Source organism: Triticum urartu, chromosome 5, assembly GCF_003073215.2.
Source record: "Triticum urartu cultivar G1812 chromosome 5, Tu2.1, whole genome shotgun sequence".
Taxonomy (NCBI): domain Eukaryota; kingdom Viridiplantae; phylum Streptophyta; class Magnoliopsida; order Poales; family Poaceae; genus Triticum; species Triticum urartu.
The window spans coordinates 366,147,926-366,159,217 of record NC_053026.1 but is presented as its reverse complement, the minus strand read 5'-3'; positions in this window follow the sequence as shown (position 1 = coordinate 366,159,217).

Below are 11,292 nucleotides of genomic sequence, written 5' to 3'. Positions count from 1 at the left end.
CATGGCACACCTGGCCTGCCACATATCTGTAACCGAGATAGTCCTGCACTGTCGTGATCAGCACGGCTCTCATGTTGAAATACTCGCCTTTGCTGGCGTCCCATGTCTTGGCCGGTGTTTTCCATAATGTGTCTAACTCCTCTTGAAGTAGCCCCAGATACAAATTAATATTATTTCCTGGTTGTTTCGGCCCTTGAATAAGCATGCTCATGTGAATGTACTTCGATTTCATGCACAACCAGGGGGGAGGTTGTACATCCATACAAACACGGGCCATGTGCTATGGTTGGTGTTCTGGTTGCCAAACGGGTTCATGCCATCGGTACACGCGCCGAGCATGATGTTCCTTGCATCACATTCAAAATACCGATAGAAGCTGTTCAACGCTCTCCACTGGCTTCCATCCTTGACGTGTCTCAGCTTCGGATCATCTCCATCGTCGGGCTTCTTCCTCTCCGCATGCCAGCGCATTAGCTTTGCTTCCTTGGGATCTACAAAATACCTCTGGATACGGGGAGTGATCGGTAAGTACCATACCATTTTCTGGGGACATTTCTTCCCGGCCTTCTTGTATCGAGAAGCATTGCACACCGGACAGCTTGTTTTTTCCGCGTGCTCCTTCCGATAAATTATGCAATCGTTGATGCATGCATGGTATCTAACGTGTGGCAGATCAAGAGGGCACACGATCTTCTTGGCCTAATCAACACTACTAGGACATAGATTACCCGCGGGAAGAACATCCTTTAGGTACTTGAGATGCTCATCGAGGCTAGTGTCGGTCCATTTGTTTTTAGCCTTCGTCTTCAGGAGTTGGAGCGTGAAACTCAAGCGGGTCACCTCAGGATTGCAACCATCATACAATGGAGTGTTCGAGTCTACCACCAGTTGCTCCAGCTTAGCCTCCTCTCTAGAAGCAGCTCTCTCAGTACTCGTCTCCTTGCGAAGCAATGCTTGAACATGAGGGTCCCGCATGATTGAACTTAGTACCGACGAACTCTGCTGCGTGGAGTCCATGTTGTTCTCTCCGCCGCCATGTCCGGCCCCTTCTCCGCCGCCATGTCCGGCCCCTTCTCCGCCGCCATGTCCGGCCTCTTCCCCGCCGCCATTATCGATCATCTCTTTGTCTTGCCCCGTGTCATCATTGCCTGCCCCGTCGACATCCTCAACATCGTCATCCTCATCTTCAATTATCCACCGAGTATAGCCATCCATGAAACCAGTCATGACCAGGTGCGCTTCGACACGACCATCTCCATGGGGGTCGAGCCAAACTATTCCTTTGCATTTTCGACACGGACATAAAACCTCTGTCCGGTTATTTTCTTTCATGTCCTGCACCGCCGGCCGCAACCACCTGTCCACCATCGTTCCACTGACCATCGTCAACTCTGCACGGTAATAATAAACAAATTGATTATAAAAATGCGTGCATGCATCAAAGTCATACAAAAATTCGGCATGACCTTCCTTAAAAATAGGACATATATAGATCTAGAGTTTGCCCAGAATTCGCCGAAACGGAAATAAATCGACATTTTGGCAAAACATGGGCAACTCAAAAGCACAATTTGGCATCAAATCATGCCACACACACAATTTCCATAAACATATCACACACACATAAACATATTTCCATTTTGCATGAAATTTTAATCACCTATATCTCGAGATCGAGCACACGGTGGAGATGATGATGTAGGGAGATCAAAAGTGCACAAAGCTCTTCTTGACAAAGATAGATCTAGTTAGGGGGCAAATAGGTCACTTAACTAAATACTACATCTACCTAGCTCCTAATTTGGGAGGAGACAACTTCAACTAGTGGAGGGGGAAGGAAAAAGAGAAAGGAGATGCATTAATGGAGGTGGTGTAGTTAGGTAGGAGTAATGAAGAGAGAGAAAGGTAGGTAGAAGAGGGAGAGTAATGGGGGAGAAGTATTGAGGAAGAAGAAGAGTGAGAGTGGGAGAGGTAGGGGAAAGGGAGAGGAGGGGGAGGGGGAGGGCGGGTGGGGAAAAGGTGGTGGGTGCGGATTAGCAGTAGCGCGGGACGTAAAACGCGCTGCTGCTAAGAAAGTAGCAGCAGCGCGCTTTCGGTACAAGCGCTACTGCTAACCGGGACCAAAAGTGTGCCTGATTTGAAAATTAGCAGCAGCGACATCAGAAAAAACCGCGTTCCTGCTACAGCTATAGCAGTAGCGCGGCTCGCGGCACCGCGCTGCTGCTAAATGGAGTTGGGTGGGCACTGTCGGTCCATATTTGTAGCAGCGCGGGTTACGCCGAGCGCGCTACTACTAAGCACTTGTCAGTAGCGGGTTTTCCAAACCCGCGCTACTGCTAATTAGCAGCAGCGCTCCTTTTTGATCTGCGCTGCTGCTAAGATTATGTGTATAGGGTTTTCCCTAGTAGTGGTATGAGGCTCGCTCTCAAGACTTCGAATGGTCAACTCATGTGACATGGAAGTTGACACAAAGTCCAAGTATCCTACACACGCACACAACAAAACAAAGAACGTATGCACATGGTAGATAAACACATCATCCATCATGATGGTTCTCTTCTTTTGCACATAACCATTAGAAGCACAAGTGCATGAATAATATGATGCAATAATGGGTATATTCATGGCACTAGGTATATGGTGCAAGGAGGTAAGACAAGCATGCTTCACAAGAAATATGTCAAAATCTCCAAATATATGTGAGAATGCTATGGGGGCAATCTCATGAGCAAAATTAGAATCGTTGTTGCACTCAATACATGGCAAATTGTCTAACATGAGAGAGGCAACACATGGAGATATATGACAAGAAGCAATAACAATTATGTCGTGCAAAGCATGTAGATGGTTGTCATCAACCGCATGAAATGAGCAAGTATGAATCATCGGTGATGCAACAAGGCAAGCAATCATAGGAATCAAATCGTGCAAGCTAGTAGTGCAAAGATGCAACATACTAGAGGAAAGCATGGCAATCATGTCATGTGAGCAAATAATAGTCATAGGCAATGTACATGACATATCGCAAGCACGAACACAAAGCAAGATGAAAGTATCATCATAGGCATGGGGTACAAAGCAAACATGGCAATAGCAAGCAATATCTCCGCCAAGCTTGCAAATACACATACAAGTAGTAGAATCAATCATCATGTGTAATGCAAAGCATGGGTCACAAATGCATGGCAAAGTTATAGGAATGAGCATGTCATGCAAAGTGAACATGGCAAGATGGGCAAATGATATAAATGGAAAATAACCCATAGCCAAGTGAGGGCCATGTAGAAGAAATGTGCGAAGTCTTTGCACGAAGAGAGCGATGGGAAAGACAATCCATGGGATCCCACATCATCGTTGCTCTCTAGAGCTCGTTTTGTCAACTCGTGGGATTGCAAAGTTGACAAGTATTCATGGGTACCTACACAAAAGAGACAGAACCGGAAGAAATTGTGTGTGTGGTAAATGTACACATCATCTATCATGATGTGTATGTGCACGTGAGAGTTATCACAAGATAAGCATCGCTCAAAGAAATTTGATGCATGGTATAGGAACATGTCATCCATCATGAAAGAATAGTCATTGTGTATAACACGATGGGGACACAAATTGAGAATGCAAGTATATGGCACATCAATAGCATGTTTATTCATGGGAAGCATATTGTGCACACAAGTATTGGGAACATGCAATGAATGGGATCAAAATCTCCTAAAATGTATGAGGAAACTATGGTGGTCTCCTCATGAGCAATATTGGAAACACCATATGGAGAAAATGGATGACATCCAAAACAATGCATATCCGAAGATAGGTGGTTATGGCATGGCATATGAGATAAATGATGCAAAGGGAGCATATCAATATCATCACAAGAGAAACAAATGTCAATAACCATGGGCTTGTCATCTATGTCATAAGTGCAAATTGGGTTAATTTTAATGGCATATGCATAGTCACTATGAAGAGATTGCAAATATGACATATGATTGATCTCATGCATAGCATATGACAAGTCAAGCGGATTGGCAAACATGATGTGACCTAAAGAATTGTCACAAGAAATCCTATGCAACATGGCATCACAACTAATAGACTCCACATGGCAATCATCAAACTCATCATAAATGGGTAAATCATCGCATGGGGAAGTCGCACTAGCATGAAGCATGGTAATAGGTTGATCAACATCATGCAAGCAATCAATGTCAAGCATGTCCACTAGTGGGACAAGAGCATCACCTTCACCTATGTTACCTTTGTCATTCCACTCAAGTGGCGTAGGTGAGGTGATAAAGACCAAATGGTGGTCATCATCATCAACTAGATGGAACCATGTGGGGGGTGCATCATATTCCACCATGGCCATCGTCTTGTCCAAAGGTAGGACGTAGTCGTCGCGAATCGGCGCGTCATCATATATGGGACCTGTCACCAAATGAGAAGACACAATAGAGGTAGAGGTTAAGTCATTAGAAATCAAAGAGGCCTCACATGACCTATCAACTATCACTCTCTCTCTCTCTATGTGGTGGTCCACTCCCTCAAAATAGGTGCACTCAAACTCACATATGGTGGAGTCACTCATCTCACTCAAGAGGTGGGGGTTGTGGCTCTCCTCACATGGGAATTGTGGAAACACATCATATATAGGGCTAGTGGTGAAGTCACTCTCACTCTCAGTATGGTGGCAAAAGTCACTCAAGTCATCATACGTCATCGTGGTCGAGGTGAAAATACTCAACCATCTCATCGCCGTTGTTGTGGATGAAGGCCGAAGATGGCACATCATCACTCCTGCCTCCTAAGATGGAAGCATCCTCCGTGCTCGTCACCATGTCGCATGCCTCCAAAGCTTGGTCCTTGAGGGTCTCCGTAGTCGTACTCGTCACCGCACCGTCGTGAAAAAGAGTCGAAGTAGACTCGACATCATCAATGCCACAAAGAGGGATGTCAGTGAATTCGAACTTGGGAGCATCGTCTTGGAGCTCGTCGGGCTTGGACATCGTGTTGGTACTAGCCTCATGCTCGTTCTCATGGAGCTTGGTCATCGCGAAGTGAGCTTGGGGTGGAGAAGCTTTGGCCTTCATGAGTTCTTGTTCTGCCTTGAGAGCACCAATGTAGTTGTCCTCGAGGGACTTGTAGTTCTTGAGGAAGATCGTCTTGGAGATGTCGTTGTGCAATCCCATCATGAAGTGGAACTTCATCGAAATGGGGTCGTCCACGCCGGCTCGTCGCAAGGCAATCTTCATCTCCCTGAAGTACTCGTCGATGGACTTGGATCCTTGGATGGTGTTCTCCAAGTGGCGTTGAAGTTGTTCCGTGTAGGTTGGAGGCACGAACTCTCGCCACAAAGCTCTCTTCGTCTTGGGCCAACTCATGTCGTAGCTCTCCGAAGGTGTGTGAAGCCACCATGTGTACGTGTAGCCATGGAAGTTTCTTGTGGCACACTTCACTTGATCTCCGGGAGGAACTTGATGTAGCTTGAGGTAGTCGTCCATTAGGTGCTCCCACTCGAGATACTCCTCGGGTTCTTGAGTCCCATAGAAAGGAATCTTGGGGTCGGTGTCGAGGTCGTAGTAGCTCGTGGAAGTCACGGACTTGAGCTTAGGGAGCTTCTCTTGATTGTAGTCTTGAGGTGCTTGTTGGCGAAGATGCCGTATATCCGAAGGCGGAGATGCCTTGAAGTCTCTTGGCGAAGATGCCAAGGGAGATGGTGAAGTCGTTGAGCGATTGTTGGTGTTGAGCTCTTGACCTTCACGTTCGTGGTGGTGATGGTGTCAATGCCGATGTGACATTGCCGGAGATGGTAGCTCGGAGGCATGTGCTCTTGAGCGTCTTCTCGAAGATGAGGAAGATCGTTTGTAGGACTTGATGAGGGCTTTGATCTCCTCCATTTGAGCTTGCATCTTGGCATCGGTAGAGTTATTCATGGCATCGAACTCGTCGTTGTTGTTGTAGATCGAAGATGAAATGCCTTGCCTATCCATCACAAGACTCGAGTAGAGGTGAGTAGGAAATGAGATGAACAATACCAAGTTACCTTTTCCCAAAGTTGAGGATGTATCCCGTTTCACTCAATGTGAGATGAAAGAATAGTGGAATTGGTACCGGACTTGTTCACTCACACCTATCAAGTAAAGCTTATGGAGTAGCTCGGTGAGGATAGTGGCACAAAAATTTGATGCAAAAAGTTAGCAAGAGTCAAGAATGTTGAAAGAGATTCACAAATTCGCAAGTGAAACAAGTATACCAATAGCAATATATGGCACACAGAAACACACACACGGATAGATAAATGGGGTCGTGCAATCAAGGAATGAGCACAAAATGTGGGATCCACGGAAAACGCTCGTGTTGCACAACTCAAGAGAGACACTAGCACGATTGCTCAATAGGTGGATACAACACTTGTGCACAACCTATAAGATGCAAAATGTAAGGACGTTCTATCCCAAGTATGCTATGTGTATGATGTTCCGGTGCTTTAGCACAAAATGATCCAAGATGATCGGATATGACAATCTTATATGCAATGTGGTATGGTACTATGGCTATTGCTTACAAGCTTCTTTGCTCTCTATTTTTCTTTGCTTAAAAGCTTTTTTTGGATATGGCCACAATGTGAAATGCACAAACCAAGATAGCGATTGGGTATATGCGGGAACAAACTTGAGGCACAAGAGATGATATGATGATACCAATATGGTATGGTATGTATGTAATGGAAGGTGTAGACCACTAATGTGCACAAGTAACGTTGCCGGCAATACTCAAAGGCTAGTCTCGATAGGCAAGTGACGCAAAATAGGCTAGGGGTTATCAATCCAATGGCAAGGGAATATACAATGGAGGGATACCATGATACCGACATGATATGGAGGTTACCGTCCGTGGCAATGATGAGTAGCGGTGATCTTGATGGAGATACCAAGATGATGGAGACTTGTCCCTAAGTAGCCGAAACACCTTAGGAAACAGAAAAACCATGAACTCAAAATCTCAAATGTCAAATGGTGGTAGCGGGATGCGGTGGTGGTTGCGGAAGCTCAATGGGATTGCGGAAATGCAATGATGGGTTATGCAAGTAGGCAATACGGAAATGGAGGGTTATTGGGTTATGTGAGTCGGAGTTGAAGGTCACCGTCCCTAAGTAGCCGAAACACCTTAGGAGATACAAATCACAACTCAAACAAAATTGGGTTAAGTTGGGGTGGCGAAAGTGTATGGTGGGCAATCCTATGCGGAAGTTATGGTGGTGGTGGTGGTTGATGAAGAAGCAACTGTCCCTAAGTAGCCTAAACACCTTAGGAGACTCGAATCACAACTCAAGCAACCACTAATGCTATATGGATCACAAAGGGTTAGGTGGCGGAAGGCGATGGTGGTGTAGTGGAAGATGTGGTGGAAGCCCTAGGCAAAGATGCCAAAGATCCAAAAATTCTATGGAGTCAAATGGTGTTGAAACCTATGTAGATGGATGGGGGAAGTCAATAGCTACTCAACGAGCTAAAGAACATGCAAATCGGACTCCGGATGTAAAAGTTATGGTCAAATCGGTGAAATTCGGAACACTGAAACTGGGAGGGGCGGAAGTACCTCTTGGAAGGGCGGTAGTACCGCTTGTGGAGCTCAGCGGTAGTACCGCTTGGTGGGGCAGTAGTACCGCTCATTTCGGGTAAATTCGCAGAACTGGATCGGGGCGAATTTGAGGCGGAAAGGATGATTTCGTGGTCAAAATTTGAGCGATTGCGTGGATGGAAAGTGGAGAAAATTGGGGAGATGCTAGATCCACTTGAAACGAAGCAAATCTATGGATCAAATCCAACAAAACTTCATCAAACCAACAAATCACAAAAAAAATTGGGGCTATTTTTGGTGGGGATTTTCGAATTTAGGGAAGAACACAACAAAATTAGGCTAGAAAACGAAGAGGGGAGGCTCCGAAATCGTGATCAACGTGGCTCATGATACCAAGATGATGTAGGGTAGGAACCCTAGGGGCCAATCTTTCACGAAAGGAGCGGATCCCGTGAAGAACATGAAGAACACGGGGAAGAACGAAGAGAAATCACAAGGGGAAACACTCAAGAACAAGTCCAATCACACATCCACTAGACAATCAAACACACAAGATCCACAAGGTACATGAACAACAAAGGGAAAGATACAAGGTAAGGTTCATCTCCATGAGGAGGTCTTGAAGGGGCCACCCAAGAGGGGGTCTTGAATCCAAGGTGGATCTTCTCCGAAGAGGGGCCGCGGTCTCTCTCGTGGAGTAGATCCGTAATGGATGAGCAAAGCTCTATCTCTAAATGAGCTACTACTTTGCTAACCCTAGAAAGGAGGTGGGGTGGTCTATATATAGTCTAAGCCACAAAGGGGTAAGTGGGAGAGAGATACAAGGCCAAAGGCCCGGCTGCGCACAGGCAGGGCGGTAGTACTGGTCCCTCGGGAGGTAGTACCGCTTCAGTGGTAGTACCACTTGTACGGGCGGTAGTACCAGACTTGTGCCGCTCGATCATAGGAGTTTGTCGGGTTGAGCGGTAGTAGCACGGAAGTTGGCCGGTAGTACGGCTTGTGGGCCTTCAGCTGTAGTGCCGCTTGGTGTGGGTGGTAGTACCGCTCGTCCTGGACTGGGCGGATCCTCTTCTTCCTTCTCTTCCATGCTTCTCTCGCGGATGGTGTAGTTGTACACTTGTGCTCGCCCTCCTCCTCCTCGTCCATGGTGTTCCGACAATACCTATGTATGCACACGAGAGGAGTGTCAAGTAGTATACCATCCTTGAAGGGGTCAAGTGAACACACGTAAAGGAGATGATTCACCTTTGTGTATGTGAAGTAGATGCCGCACGTGTCGCTTGCCGAACGGACTCTTGACATGGTGATGTCCATAGGATGCTCTGCACCACATGCCCCAATCATGAGCTCTCAAGAGAAAAAAATATTCAAAACTTTTATGCTTGGCTTTCTCATAGTGATCAATCCATGTTCGATACTTCTTCTACTGGTTCCTTTATTTAAGAAGACTATTGAATTCAAATGGGGTCTTCTGGAAATAATTAAATGCAACTCTAAAAATTGGGAAATCGACAAAGGTAATGAGTTGGGTATAAATATTAAGTTTGGTTGTGTTAAATCTTTTATGGAAACCGATTCTTTTCATAAGTTTAGTACTAAATATGGACTTGACTCTGAGATAGTAGCCACTTTTTGTGAATTTTTGCTGCTCATGTTGATCTCCCTAAGGAGAAGTGGTTTAAATTTCATCCACCTATTGAATAAAAATGTGAGGTATCCATTATAGCTAAGGAAGAAACAATTACTTACAATGTTGACCTAGTTGTGCCTACTACTTATATTGAGAAACCTCCTTTCCCTATTAGGATTAAGGAACATGCTAAAGCTTCAAATGTGGTTAATAAGAGTAATATTAGAACACCTAGACCCTTTGAGCAAATTAAGATTGAACCTAATATTGCAATGGTTAAAGATCTCTTGGTTGATAACATTGATGGGCATGTTATTTATTTATGTTCAGAGGCTGCTAGAATATCTAAACCCGCTACAAATGAATAAGATATGTTGGATACGAATAAGCTCGTAGTTGGAATGCCTATTGTTTCTATTAAAATTGGAGATCATTGTTACCATGCTTTATGTGATATGGGTGCTAGTGTGAGTGTTATTCGTTTTCTTTATATCAAGAAGTTATGAATGACATCGCACCTGCTGAGATTGAAGATATTGATGTTACTATTAAGCTTGCAAATAGAGGTACTATTTCACCACTTGGGATTGTTCGATATGTTGAAGTCTTGTGTGGTAAGATCAAACACCCTACTGATTTCTTAGTACTTGGATCACAATAAGATAATTTTTGTCCCATTATATTTGGTAGGCCTTTCCTGAATATCGTTAATGTTGAAATTGATTGTGTTAAAGAAAAGGTAAGAGTTAAGTTTGGTGATGTATCTCATGAGTTTAATTTATCCAAGTTTAGTAGATGGACACATGAGAAGGAATTATCTAGTGAGGATGAAATATTGGCCATGCTTCTATTGTTGTATCTCGTACTAATCCATTAGAACAATATTTGCTAGACCATGAAAATGACGTGCACATGAATGAAAGAAATGAAGTAGATGAGGTATTCTTTAAACAAGCTCTTATCCTTAAGCATAATTTTCATGTTGAAACTTTGGGAGACCCTCTCCCACCTAAGAGTGACCATGTGTCTGAATTAAAGAAATTACCTGATACACTGAAATATGCTTATCTTGATGAAAAGAAAATACATCCTGTTATTATCAATGCTAACCTTTCAGAGCATGAAGAAAAGAGATTGCTTAAAACTCTAAGGAAAAATCGTGCTGTTATTGGATATACTCTTGATGATCTTAAGGGCATTAGTCCCACTTTATGTATACTCGCAAAAAAGAAGTCCCACTTTATGTCAAGACAGGATTAATATGGAGCCTGATGCTAAGCCAGTTGTTGATCATCAACGTCGTCTGAATACTAAAATGAAGGACGTGGTAAGAACTGAAATATTAAAGCTTCTGGAGGCAGGTATAATTTATCCTATAGCTGATAGTAGATGGATAAGCCATGTTCATTGTGTTCCTAAGAAAGGAGGCATTATTATTGTTCCTAATGATTCAAATGAATTTATCCCAAAAAGAATTTTAACTGGTTATAGGATGGTAATTGATTTTAGGAAATTAAATAAAGCTACTAGAGAAGATCATTACCCTTTGCCTTTCATTGATCAAATGTTAGAAAGATTGTCTAAGCATACACACTTCTGCTTCTTAGATGGTTATTCTATTTTTTCTCAAATATCTGTATCAAAAGAAGATCAAGAGAAAACTACCTTTACGTGTCCTTATGGAACTTATGCTTATAGACGTATGTCTTTTGGTTTATGCAATGCAACTGCTACCTTTCAAAGACGTATGACTGCTATATTCTCTGGTTTTTGTGAAAACATTGTTGAGGTATTCATGGATGATTTTTCCATTTACGGAACCTCTTTTGATGATTGCTTAAGAAACCTTGATCGAGTTTTGCAGAAATGTGAAGAAACTAACCTTGTTTTGAATTGGGAGAAGTGCCACTTTATGGTGAATAAAGGTATAGTCCTTCCTTGGGCATAAAATTTCAGAAAGAGGCATTAAAGTAAACAAAGCTAAAGTTGATGCAATTGAGAAAATGCCATGTTCTAAATATATAAAAGGTATAAGAAGTTTCCTTGGTCATGTTGGTTTCTATAGGAGGTTCATTAAAGAT